The sequence below is a fragment of the Polypterus senegalus genome, chromosome 1 (assembly GCF_016835505.1).
Source record: "Polypterus senegalus isolate Bchr_013 chromosome 1, ASM1683550v1, whole genome shotgun sequence".
Taxonomy (NCBI): Eukaryota; Metazoa; Chordata; class Cladistia; order Polypteriformes; family Polypteridae; genus Polypterus; species Polypterus senegalus.
The window spans coordinates 19,956,093-19,970,204 of record NC_053154.1 but is presented as its reverse complement, the minus strand read 5'-3'; the positions used below and the strand labels follow the sequence as shown (position 1 = coordinate 19,970,204).

The window sequence follows — 14,112 nt, the reverse complement described above, 5'->3', positions numbered from 1 at the left end:
CCCCCCGTGATAGATGAAAAGCCGCGAAGTAGAAACCATATGTTTGTGTAGTTATTTGTATATATTTTAAGCCCTTATAAACTCTCCCACACTGTTAACATTATTAGAGCCCTCTAGACATGAAATAACACCCAATAACCCAATCAAGTAGTGATGGGTCGTTCTTGAACGATTCGTTCATTTTGAACAAATCTTTAATGTGACTCGGGAAGAACGAGTCGTCTCGTGGGAGTGATTCGTTCAGTCGCGCATGTGCATTTGCGCAACTTCCTATAGTTTCTGTATTGGAATTGATTCACCTGTTTCGAGTCTTCGGGTTTTTTGAGTCGTTCGTTCATCACGTGACAGCCCCATAAGCTTAACCTATGCAGTCTGAGCCGGACAGAGAATTGAACGAAATGACTCGAAAAATGATTCGTTCATTTGGCTGAACAAGATTCAAAGGTCCGAGTCGGTAAAATGATCCGAACTTCCCATCATTACAATCAAGCTCCGCGCGGGATGCATATCTTATAGCATTGAGGAGTTTTAGTTAATATGTAATACATGCTCTGATTGGGCAGCTTCTAAGCCATCCGCCAATAGCGTCCCTTGTATGAAATCAACAGGGCAAACAAACTGAGGAAGCGTGTAGCATAAATTAAAAGACCCATTGTCTGCAGAAATAAACGAACCAGCGAAAAATCTGTGATATATATTTAGATATGCTTACATTTAAAATCCGCGATAGAGTGAAGCCGCGAAAGTCGAAGCGCGATATAGGGAGGGATCACTGTATATTCATATTTTTTGAATTGATGCATGTTAATTTCATGGGAAATAGACAGACCTGCTAATTTGTTTGCACTAATTGCATTGTTACATTCATTGGCACTTTAATTTTTTCTCATTATCTGTTTTTTTTTTCTTCACACATTTATTAACATGGAATTGACAGTTTGGATATATATTAATAAATGTATAAAAACATTCTTGCGATTCCTCAAAGTTTTAGAAATAGCATTAAATCTCGTGAAAAATGCAATATAATTTGTTGGGGGTTTGCCCGTTTTAACTCGAAATTTGACTTGAGAGTTGCTTATGTTGACTTGGGACTTGAGTGAAAAGTCTTTGTTACTCTAAAACACGGGTGTCAAACTCTGGTCCTCGAGGGCCGCAGTGGCTGCATGTTTTCATTCTAACCATTTTCTTCATTAGTGAGCCATTTTTACTGCTAATTAACTTCTTTTGCCTTCATTTTAATTAACTTGACTCAGGCCCCTTGGTTGTCTCTTTTTCCTTAATTAGTAGCCAAACAATAATGAAACATCAAACAAGCGGCCACATGACCAGCTCACCTGTGCCCATCACACAATATCTGACAATAAAGAAAGGTGAAGGTCTCAGTAAGGTTGATCTCTCAGGTCACCAAAGCATTTTGACGGTGTTCTTAGAAAAAACAAAAAAATCAACAGATTTGGAAATGTCTGCTGTGGCAGAATGAGAGCAGCAACAAGCCATTGAATTAAATAACGGGCTTAATTAACAACAAGAATCTGCTTCTCATTAAGAAATTGGTTGGAGTGAAATCCCAGTTTAGCTGGTCACCTGTTGGCTCGTTTCACATCTTATTTCTGTTTGGCTGTCATTTAATAAAGAAAGGAATAAATTCAGAATACCAAATCCTTAAAAACAGGGCTATTAAAATGAAGGGAAAAGGAGGTAATTAGCAGTGAAAACTACTCACTGATTAGGAAAAGAGTTAGAATGAAAACCTGTAGCTACTGCTGTGGCAGAATGAGAGCAGCAACAAGCCATTGAATTAAAAAATGGGCTTAATTAACTGCAAGAATTGGCTTCTCATTAAGAGACTGGTTGGAGCTTGAAATCCCAGTTTAGCTGGTCATCTGTTGGCTCGTTTCACATCTCATTTCTGTTTGGCTGTCATTGAATGAAGAAATAAATCAATTCAGAGGACTGAATCCTTAAAAACAGGGCTATTGAAATGAAGGCAAAGGGAATTAATTAGCAGTGAAAACTGGACACTGATTAGGAAAAGGGTTAGAATGAAAACCTGTAGCCACTGTGGCCCTCCAGGCCCAGAGTTCGACACCCCTGCTGTAAACCAGTGTTTCCCAAACTCGGTCCTGGAGACCCCCTGTGGCTGCAGGTTTTTGTTCCAATCAGCTTCTGTCTTTAATTGGATTCCTGGGCTAATTAAGTGATGTGTTATTTCCCAAGTTCTGTGTTTTGGGAACAATATAGAAATTAGAAAACTTAAGTTATTATAGGAATAATGTATTTGTTTCTGTTTAACATTATTTTCATCTTGATTTTCATTCTATTTTTCTAGGTGTTCAAATTGTTTAATTAATCCATTATTTACTAATTAGTGGGTCTGACTCTAAAGTAGTTGCAGCCTTTGATTTTTCAGTGTTGTTTGCCTGGGTGTCTGCTCTGCTTGATTTTAATTGTCATTACTAAGATACAGTCCATCCATCCTCTAACCCGCTGAATCTGAATACAGGGGTGTGCCGGAGCCAATCCCAGCCAACACAGGGCACAAGGCAGGAACCAATCCTGGGCAGGGTGCCAACCCACCGCAGGACACACACAAACACACCAAGCACACACTAGGGCCAATTTAGAATCGCCAATCCACCTAACCTGCATGCCTTTGGATTGTGGGAGGAAACCCATGCAGACACGGGGAGAACATGCAAACTCCACGCAGGGAGGACCCGGGAAGCGAACCCGGGTCTCCTAACTGCGAGGCAGCAGCGCTACCACTGCGCCACCGTGCCGCCAAATCTACACAGTGAAAGGGCAAAATATAATGAAATCAACAAAAGAGAGTTAAGCATTTAAATCTGTAGCAAAAGCAGAAATATTTCTAAATGTCTTATAAATGTAAAAAACATGCTGCTATGCTTGTGCTATGAATGTCGAAAAACAGAAAAAAATACCAGCTAATTAAACGGGATAAGTGTTATCAGGCGTTGTCACTGATTAGGAATCTGGTGGGAACAAAAACCTGCAGTCACAGGGGGTCCCCAGGACCGAGTTTGGGAAACACTGCTCTAAAACATTAGAAAAATCTAGAGAAGGCCCCCCTCAGCCCAACAAAACTCACCAGTCCTATTCCAGTTAATTCTTTCAAAATAACATCAAGTCGAGTTTTGAAGGTCCCTAAAGTCCTAGTTCTACTGTCAACCTCACTACTTGGTCATTTATTCCAAGTGTCTATCTTTCTTTGTGTGAAGAAAAACTTCCTAATGTTTGTGCAAAATTTACCCTTAAAAAGGTTCCAACTGTGTCCCCGTGTTCTTGATGAACTTTTAAATTCTTGGCCTCGATCCACTGGATTAATTAACTTCATAATTTTAAACAGTTAGGTCGCCTCTTAATCTCCTTTTACTTAAACTGAAAAGGCTCAGCTCTTTTACCATTTCCTTTACTTAAAAAACAATGACTTTCTCCAACCTCCGTTGGTAAGAGAGGTGATGAAGAACCCGATGGTGAACTCCGGCTGAATGATATGTGGAGATTGGAGCAAATTCCAGAAGGAAAACCCACTGCAACACTGTACTAATCTGGGTTTTCTGGTAGCGTAGCTTGATGATACAGGAAAGACTCCCTGGAGGAAACAGGCACCTTAAGGATCCCCAGACTATGAGAAGTAAGATTCTTTGGTCTGATGAAACCAAGATTGAACTATACGTCTTCAATTCTGAGCGGATGCTATCTACTTGCACAATACCATGCCTAGAGTGAAGCATCACTCTGTTTTTTTTTTGGGTGGCAGAGACTGGGAGACTAGACAGTGTTGAGGGAAACCTGAACCCTAGAAAAGTACAGAGTTATCCTTATTGAAAACCTTCTCCGTAGTGATTTGAACCTCAGACTGGGCCAACAGGGCAAAGGATAAAGATCCTAAGCACAAAGGAAAGACAACATAGGAGGGGTATAGGGACAAGTTTGTGAATCTTCTTGAGTTGCACAGCCAAACATCACTGGAGAGACCTGATGACATCTGTCCATCAGCAGTCTCCCTCCAACCTGACAGAGCCTGAGAGGATCTGCTGAGAAGAATGTCAGAAAACCCCCAAATCCAGGTGTGTGAACATTATCATGTCATCTCCAAAGACACTACAGGCTATAATCACTGCCAAAATGCAGTTACAAAGTACTGAGTAAAGGGTCTAAATGCTTGTGTCCAGTCATGTGAAGTAGCTGAAGCCCAATTTCAGTCGTACAATTGCAAAAACCATGGGCCGTGTTGCACGTGTTACACCATAAGCCGACCAAGATCAAGCTTCAAAGGCCAGAGGTGAATGAGTTTGTGTGAGACTTACCTACAATTTTATATGTAGTGTGGCCTGCAGGGGGTGCACCAGGTCTCCAAACCTGGCCCAGACAGACGCAGACGCAAGTTCAGTACAACATACGGGCTTTATTGAGTGGGAAACACTTCCCAAAACATTTCCCACCAGCAGCATGGACAGTGCAGTACAGCACCAAGCAGTACACAGTAAGAGCACTTTGTCTTTGCCTTCTTTCTCTGGCTTCTCTCTCGCTCTGCCTCCACTCCTCCTCAAGCCAGCATTGTCCACTCCCTCCCGACTCTGGCTCCTGAAGCAGTGGCAGTGGGCTTCTTTTATCCTACACCCAAATATATGTCCAGTGGGCCGTAAGTGTGGTCCAGAAGCAAAGTACAGCAAAGTAGGGCTCCGCAGTCCCTGCAGCACCCCCTGGTGGCACCCATGGATCCCAACAGAGGGCTGCATCAAACTCCAACTCCTATGAAGCCCTCTGGGAATCCGATGCACCACTACAACCCAGGGAGGCTGCCATCTAGTGGTCCAGGGGAGATAATGCCCTGTGTATGTTCTCTCCCCTAGTCCTTCCATTAAGCTGGGCAAGGGCTCTGGCCATCCACCTTAACAGGCTCATATTTTACATTTTTGGTAAAGTGGCTGAGAGATTTATAGCACCACTAGCTGTGTAAGCTGTAAAAAGCCTGGAGCCCTAGAAACTATTGAAATCGTCAGGAAAAAAAAATTTGAAATGTAGAGATGTCAGGTAATTGAAAGGAGCTTCTCTGAGCGTCTCTCTCCTGTAGAGGATTCGTTTTTGTCGACGTCATCGCATCGCTTGTGCATTTGCGGTGGGAGGAAAAGTAAAAGGGATACCGTTTTGCTGATGTTAAGTGACTTGGTCTTTCTTCTGAGGTTTCGTTTTGCTGACATGCTCGCCTCATTTATGTTATTAGTGGCTAAGCGAGTTTTTTGTTTCCACAGAGGCAGAGCCCTTACCCCGACTCCACCTCTCACTTCTGGGCTGGACAGACACACACACACATAGATGTTTTCTGGGTCCTCCCACAATTTTAATTTTCTGGCAATTATGAGGTCTGAGGTTATAATGGGGTTATAAACCCCATATTTCACAGTTTAGTTACACCCTAAGCAATAAGAAATCTGCTAGCGGGCAGAACTTTGGCCTAAGCTGAGAGCAAAGGAACATAGCAAGGAGACAGATGCTTGAACTCAGTTAAGAAAGATGGCGATGATATTTCCCACTGGATTCCTTAATGTATGTAGAGTACATCAAACATTTTGGGTGATAATTGGCTCACAGGTATGTCTGATAATACTTTTAACACTAGAATTACCAGAGCCTACGAAAAAACTTGTAGATCCGTCCCACCTTAAATCGGAGAGGTGAGAAGCGATTTAAGGTGGGGCGGATCTACGAGTTTTTTCGTAGGCTCTGGTAATTCTAGTGTTAAATGCGAGTCTATTGTCACTGTCCTTGGTGACAAAGCCAAGCCAAATGCTCGAGAGTCTGTAGAATAGTAGCAAGTCACAAGTGTCATCTTGTTGTGATTAATACTCACTTTTACCACATGGAGACACAGCGAGAGAGGCTGCCAGATGCAGGATTTGTCACCCACGCCTGTGTGTCCACATCAGCAGCTACTCACTTAGAAACACATCTTTAATATATTATCATTATTACTATTACGCATTTTGCAGATGCTTTTATTCAAGGCACATTAAAAGTGTTGACACATATTTTAGAGGCAGAGCAAGTGACTCACTCAGCATCATACACTGAGACAGAGGAGGGAATTTAACCAGCGATTTTTGGGATTCAGCTGCAATAACTTGGCCTCTACACCACATTGCCTGCCTGATTTCTTAATGAGTTTCATTTTGATGGAGGTGAGGTTTGTTATTACAGATTAGAAAATATATGATCTGAATAAATTATAGTGGATCTAGAAAGTCTTCAGGCTCCTTCACTTTTGGCACACTTTATTGTTTTGGAGGTTTAACTTTAAATAAATCTGGCATTTTTGCCTATCAATCAACACTCGGAAACCAATAATGACAAAGTGAAGACCTGTTTTTAGAAACATTTGCAAATTTCTTAAAAATCAAAAACTGAAATTTCTCATTCATGGAAGTGTTCAGAGCCTTTTCTGTGGAACTCCAACTTGTGCTCAGGTCCATCCTGTTTGCTTTAATTCTCCTTTAGCTGTGTCAAGAACTTGACCAGAGTCCACCTGTGGCACACTGAACTGATTGGACATCATTCAGAAAGACACACATGTACCTGTGTATAGAAGATCTCACAATTCACACAGAACGTGCAACCAAATGTTTGAAGTGTGTCACCATGATCTGTGAGTTTTATTCCACGTGACATTATTTTACTCTAAACGGTTAACTGAGGCCATTAATGGACACAGCAGAAGCATTTAAGCCACACAAGCCAACTGACCAGAAGCACCTACCAGGTCAAATTTAAAAGAGAACCCATCGCCTCATATAAATGAGTTGGAATCAGGTGGCAGTGGGCATCGCCCTCTTGGAGGTGGAAAGAAAATTGTGTATTGGTGTCATTTTGCTGGCATTTTGGAGAAGAAGGTGTTGATGACAAATTAAAATCCTTTATTTGAACCTGGAATTGTGTTAGGTATGACTGTGTCTGTGGTTTAGGGCTCAGTCGATCCCCCTTTGCGGTTACAATACTGCCAGAAGGAGGACTACCCAAGTTTCTACACAACCCGGAAATGCGCCTGATGACTGGTGCTTGAGACCAGAAGCAGTTCCTGGGTCGAGTTTTAAAGAGAGCCACCACCTCACTTAAATAAGTCAGAGTTGGGAGGCAGCAGGCAACACTCTTGGAGGTGGAAGGAGAGAATTGTGAATTGGTGTTCTTACAAAGAAGATGTTGGGAGTAAGAAAAATAATTTATTTGAACTGGGAATTTTGCTTGGGCATTACTGTGTTTGTGGTTTGGACATCAGTGGCACTCCCTTGTGGTTATAATATATTGACCTTTAGTTTAGTAAAAGTTGTAATCTCTACTGAACATATTTCTCTGCTGGATTCAGCATGTCAGGACATAGAGGACAAGAAGCCCTCTTTAGACCTCCACAATCGAATTGTCATAAGGCATAGGTCAAAGCAAGGATATTAAACTTAACTATTTATAAAGTGTTGAGTGTTCCCATGAGTAGAGTGGCCTCAAAAGTTGTGAAATTCAAGAAATGTAGACCAACCAGGACTTCTTCTCTTACTTCCTAGAGTAATCTGTCTGGGCAAACTGAGTAACCAGGGAAGAAGGGGCTTGACTAAGAAACCAGTTGTCACACTAACAGTCTTCTTCTGAGAAGGACAACTTGTCGGAAGGACAACCGTCTCAGCAGCACTTCATCAATCATGGAGTTTATGGTAGAATGGCTGGATGGAAGCCAGTATTGAGTAAAAGGCACGACAGCCCACTTGAAGTTTGCTCTACTTAAATGAAACAAAGTTGAACTCTATGGACCAGCCTCCAAGCACTATGTCTGGTGAGGAGCGGGCATTGCTCTTCACCTGTTTAATAGCATTTCTAAAGAGGAGTTTTTGAAGAAAAGCTGCTCCAGACTGTGGTGATGATTCACCTTTCAGCACAACAATAATTTAAATCATACCTTGAAAACAATGCTGGAGGGGTTTCAGGAACAAGTTTCTGACTGTTCATGAGTGGCCCTGCCAAAGACCACCCTGTCACACACATGCACAGCTTAAAAGCTCTGCTGATGGTAATAACTCACTGATTCGCAAGGTGGCGCTGTTTACTAATGCCTGTTATCCAGTGGATGTGCAGTGCCCTGAGGTGGGCCACCTCCTCTTTAGCATAACTGTTAGTAATTTATTTGCAACTAGATCCTAGGGGGCCGGCTGGCTAGTGGTGTGCTGGACCGCGTCACTATCAGATCACTCGCTGGTGACAAGCAAACAGGCTCTCTAAATAGAATTTGGGTAATAACTTTTGTAAGTCGCTTTATTACAGCTGCTGTAAGTTAGAAAAAATTAAGTAAACTGTGGCAATGGAATGGTGGAGGTGTGGGTAGTAGTATTAGTACATAAATATATGTAAGATGTCGACCCGTTTACTTTATGAAGGAAGATGATTAAAATGTAACAAAAGCTAGAAAGTAGAAACTGTTCTGTGCTATAAAATGAAGCCATTTCAGTTTGTAACAAATTAAAACAACGACACCGGCTGACTGGATACCACTACACAATCAACCAGTTTTATGCAAGTTCTGAGAAAATGGACGTCAAAAAGTGAGGTGTCAATGGTTCCAAGGAATTGATCTTGTCGGTAGGTATATTGCTTGTTTGTCTTCAGTAGTTTCTTCATTTTTAACGGTTTTAGCAGATAGCACCTGATCTGAAGCCGTTGTATCACTACTTGCAGACTCAGCAGTTGCAACCATTTCATTCACTGCACTGTCTGCATAACCTGCTTGAAACCATTGCGACGATTCACCAGGATCAGTATTCTTAGTTGCCAGCGCTGGCCCTTGCCCAGTTTTGAGAAAGGTAGAAATCTTGGTAAGCTCAACGTTTTTCAATTCCTGTTGCAGGCGTGCCTTACGTTTACCAGCACCACTCTTATAATGTTTGCCGGATCTGCTGTTACTGGCCGACATGACGCGAGTATAAAAAGCGTCAAATTGTTCTAATATTCGGTCCTTGGCAACTAACGGGGACCATAACTTAACAACAGAATTGCTATGATTCACTGTTTACAAGTTTGAATTTCAAAAACTGTTGACATCAAATCAAAGTACAAAATTAAAAATTATTTACGATAATAATGAATATTTACAATCCGGATTCCAAAAAGTCGGGACACTAAACTAATTGTGAATAAAAACTGATCACAATGATGTGGAGATGGCAAATGTCAATATATGACAGATCAAACGTTTAATCCGAGTAAATGTATCATTTTAAAGGAAAAATATGTTGATTCAAAATTTCACGGTGTCAACAAATCCCAAAAAAGTTGGGACAAGTAGCAATAAGAGGCTGGAAAAAGTAAATTTGAGCATAAAGAAGAGCTGGAAGACCAATAAACACTAATTAGGTCAATTGGCAACATGATTGGGTATAAAAGAGCTTCTCAGAGTGGCAGTGTCTCTCAGAAGCCAAGATGGGTAGAGGATCACCAATTCCCACAATGTTGCGCAGAAAGATAGTGGAGCAATATCAGAAAGGTGTTACCCAGCGAAAAATTGCAAAGACTTTGCATCTATCATCATCAACTGTGCATAACATCATCCGAAGATTCAGAGAATCTGGAACAATCTCTGTGCGTAAGGGTCAAGGCCGTAAAACCATACTGGATGCCCGTGATCTCCGGGCCCTTAAACGACACTGCACCACAACCAGGAATGCTACTGTAAAGGAAATCACAGAATGGGCTCAGGAATACTTCCAGAAACCATTGTCAGTGAACACAATCCACCGTGCCATCCGCCGTTGCCAGCTGAAACTCTACAGTGCAAAGAAGAAGCCATTTCTAAGCAAGATCCACAAGCTCAGGCGTTGTCACTGGGCCAGGGATCATTTAAAATGGAGTGTGGCAAAATGGAAGACTGTTCTGTGGTCAGACGAGTCACGATTCAAAGTTCTTTTGGAAATCTGGGATGCCATGTCATCCGGACCAAAGAGGACAAGGACAACCCAAGTTGTTATCAACGCTCAGTTCAGAAGCCTGCATCTCTGATGGTATGGGGTTGCATGAGTGCGTGTGGCATGGGCAGCTTGCATGTCTGGAAAGGCACCATCAATGCAGAAAAATATATTCAGGTTCTAGAACAACATATGCTCCCATCCAGACGTCATCTCTTTCAGGGAAGACCCTGCATTTTCAACAAGATAATGCCAGACCACATTCTGCATCAATCACAACATCATGGCTGCGTAGGAGAAGGATCCGGGTACTGAAATGGCCAGTCTGCAGTCCAGATCTTTCACCTATAGAGAACATTTGGCGCATCATAAAGAGGAAGGTGCGACAAAGAAGGCCCAAGACGATTGAACAGTTAGAGGCCTGTATTAGACAAGAATGGGAGAGCATTCCTATTTCTAAACTTGAGAAACTGGTCTCCTCGGTCCCCAGACGTCTGTTGAGTGTTGTAAGAAGAAGGGGAGATGCCACACAGTGGTGAAAATGGCCTTGTCCCAACTTTTTTGGGATTTGTTGACACCATGAAATTCTGAATCAACATATTTTTCCCTTAAAATAATACATTTTCTCAGTTTAAACTTTTGTTCCGTGATTTATGTTCTATTCTGAATAAAATATTAGAAGTTGGCACCTCCACATCATTGCATTCAGTTTTTATTCACGATTTGTATAGTGTCCCAACTTTTTTGGAATCCGGTTTGTACATTATTCATGTGACATCCTTCAAAACTTCTTCCTTTTCACGTGTGCTATGGCACGCCAAAGGTAGCCAAATTTGGGAATGTGCACTTCTCTGTAAGGCGGACTAGGACGTGTTGTACCTCTGATTAGGCTCCGAGCCTCTGAACTACCGAAGTCTAAATTCCTGTAAACTGTAGGCCTGCCGAATACGTAATATCATCATGGATTGGATTGGACTGTGCAAGTGATTTAAGTTATTCAATTTTTTTTTATAAACTATATGGCCCAAAGTGGGCCCCCAAAGCTTGTATGCCCTTGTGTTTTGCACAATCTGCACAATCCATTTCTACGCCACAGCTGTTATCTTCCTCCCTCTACAGACTGGATGATTGACAGCACCACAACCTCTGACATCACTTCCGGTGTCCATCCCCCTGCACTTGCTTTTTCCTGCTTGGCCTGTACTTAACCAGAAGGTCCATCTTGGAGCAGTCACTTTGAGACTATAAAGATATAAAGTGTTTTGAACTTTTTCCAATGTGTTTATAACTCATGTTTGTTTTCAGTTATATGGGTTTTGCCTGCAGGTGCCCCAAATCGTTATGCTTGTCCGTGTTTTTGTTACACCCCCTTAGAACATTTGTGGAGAGACCTGAAGATGGGAGTTTACAGATGTTTCCTATTGTCACACACATGTGCATGGGAGGCAGCTGAAGGACTCACAAAGGGATAAGTCCATGCCAGACCATTGGTTGGCAGGGTGTACTAATCCTCCCTCTTTTTCATTGGCAGACCAACCACAGGAAATTTAGTCTGCACTCGAGAACATCACTTCCGGTTCTGGGCCCGATGACGTCACTTCCGCTGCCCAGCTTTAAAACCGCCATCTTTGCCTATCTTGATTGTTCTATTGTTGGACTGAAGTTTGTTGAGACCTTTTCTATAGAACCAACGTTTCAGTTTTGGCTGCCCCCAGACCTCTTCCTGTGTCTGTCCAATCGTTTCACACCATTTAATCTAATGGAGCTGGACAGGATAGGATAAACTGCTCAAATTGTTGGAAGAATGTAATAAACTGTCCAGTTATGCAAAGACAGGTAGAGATTTACCCAAGAAGACTCGAACTTGGAATTGCTGCCAAAGGGGCTTCCACCAAATACTGAATTAAGGGGTTTAATACTTACTTGAATGAGAGATTTCAGTTTTTGAAACATTACATTACATTAGAAATACATTTGTAAACTTTTCTGAAAACATATTTTGACTTTGTCATTATGGGTTGTTGAATGTAGTGGTGATGTGTTCAGGGAACAAGGTGTCACACACGTGCGCATGGGAACCAGCTGAAGGGCCTAAACACTAGTAATTCTACGCCAGGCCAGGGGGTGGCGGAGTGCACTGACTTTCTCTCTCAGTCCCTTGCAGACCTTTCCCGGGAAATCCCGCCTGTTGGATGATGTCACTTCCGGGCACAAGGACACCACTCCCAGTTCCGGCATAGATGACGTCACTTCCCTTCCAGCCCTTTAAAACTGCCATCTTGCCTCGGTACAGGCAGTTCTGTTCTGGACTCTGAACTAAGCACATCGTGCTATTTACAACTACTTTCGCAGCCGATTCAATTATACGGGTGGCTGCCCCAAATCTTTATGATGTCTCCGACTCATTCTTATCACAAAGGTTTGTTGCCACCTGGGTTTCTGACTGATGTGACTCTTGGTCAGAGGTGGGTAGTAACAAGTTACATTTACTCCATTACATTTACTTGAATAACTTTTTAAAAAATTTAACTTCCAAGAGTAGTTTTACTACATCATACTTTTTACTTTTACTTGAGTACATTTGTGAAGAAGAAACGGTACTCTTACTCCGCTACATTGGGCAACACTCAACTCGTTACTTTTTTCCATTGATTCATTAAACTATATTTTTGCAAGAGAGAAGTTGCCAGTGGATCTACTGCATGACTGTTTCGCCAATCAGACGTAGCCATGCAGTCACATGAGCACACACAAACTTCCTGCGTCTTGCAGCCTGTGAGAGACTTTTTAGTCATGCGGGGCTCCTGTTCACTGCAAGAACCAGATCATCATTACCAAGCCTGCCTTTCATGTCTTTTCTCCTTTTCTTTGATTCCCGCTTCTTTTTTGTGCTGACCCATATATATACACTCCTGTCTCCGTGGGCCTTAATCACATGCCGCAGGAAGCCAATAAATCAATTGAGAATGATCGGACCCGCACATGCAGGTGCGATTCGCTCCAACTACCTCATTAACTCCCCGCGGTTGTGCAATTGCGCAACTTTTTTTTGAAGCCGCGGACCTGCTACACCACAAAGTGCATTTGCAGTATTATACTGTCAGTGTGCAGGATATCTCATCACTGTAAGTAGTTTGAACCGTTCAAACATACATGTTACCTACTGGAGGTATCGGCTTCAAAAGCTTTGTTGTGAAAAACTGAGATTTGGAACTTTGTGTTATTTGTGCATCTTTATTTTTTATTTTTACTCATTTTTTATTTTATTATTTGGAAATAGCAGAATTTGCACATTATTTTATATTTTTGTCTGTCTTATTAACAGTGGGAGTTCGAGCTTTTAGTTACAGGGCCCCTAAACTGTGGAGTGGTCTTCCTGCTACTATAAGAGATGCCCCTTCGGTCCCAGCCTTTAAATCCCGGCTGAAGACTCACTACTTCAGTTTAGCACACCCAGACTAGAGCTGCTGATTAACTGTACAGACTGCATCTCTGTTGTTAGTCATTAGCACTATAACATAAGTAACATGATAATTATATTTGAATACTAACCCTCACCTATTCTGTTTCTTTTCTCGGTACCCAAATGTGGCCATTGGTGCCACGGCCCACCTGCCAAGTTGTTTGCCTGCCTATGGTAAAGTCATCCCTGATGGAGGATCACAGGAATCATGGGAAAGAGGGGTCCTTTCATCGGAGCAACGCTTCAGCCGTGGAATGGCCAAATGGGGAGGCAGCTAGATGGATGAGGTCTCCAGGACTCTAAAAATATCCAAACCTAATTATGTCATATCATCTACTGTTAAACCGTACTTCTAAAATTTTTATTATTATGCTGTCTTAAGGAATTGTTCTGTTCTGTGTATTGTATTGTATTGACCCCCTACTTTTGACACCCACTGCACGCCCAACCTACCTGGAAAGGGGTCTCTCTTTGAACTGCCTTTCCCGAGGTTTCTTCCATTTTTTCCCTACAAGGTTTTTATTGAGAGTTTTTCCTTGTCTTCTCAGAGAGTCAAGGCTGGGGGGCTGTCAAAAGGCAGGGCCTGTTAAAGCCCATTGCGGCACTTCCTGTGTGATTTTGGGCTATACAAAAATAAACTGTATTGTATTGTATTGTATTATTACAACATTTCTAAAAAAATAAATC

At 42.1% G+C, this 14,112-nt stretch overlaps 1 protein-coding gene across 1 annotated transcript in view; it reads right to left on the bottom strand.

Annotated features, from left to right (window-relative positions):
* th (tyrosine hydroxylase) overlaps positions 1-14,112 on the bottom strand; it is a 78,569-nt gene that overhangs the window by 44,395 nt on the left and 20,062 nt on the right. The window lies entirely within an intron of this gene.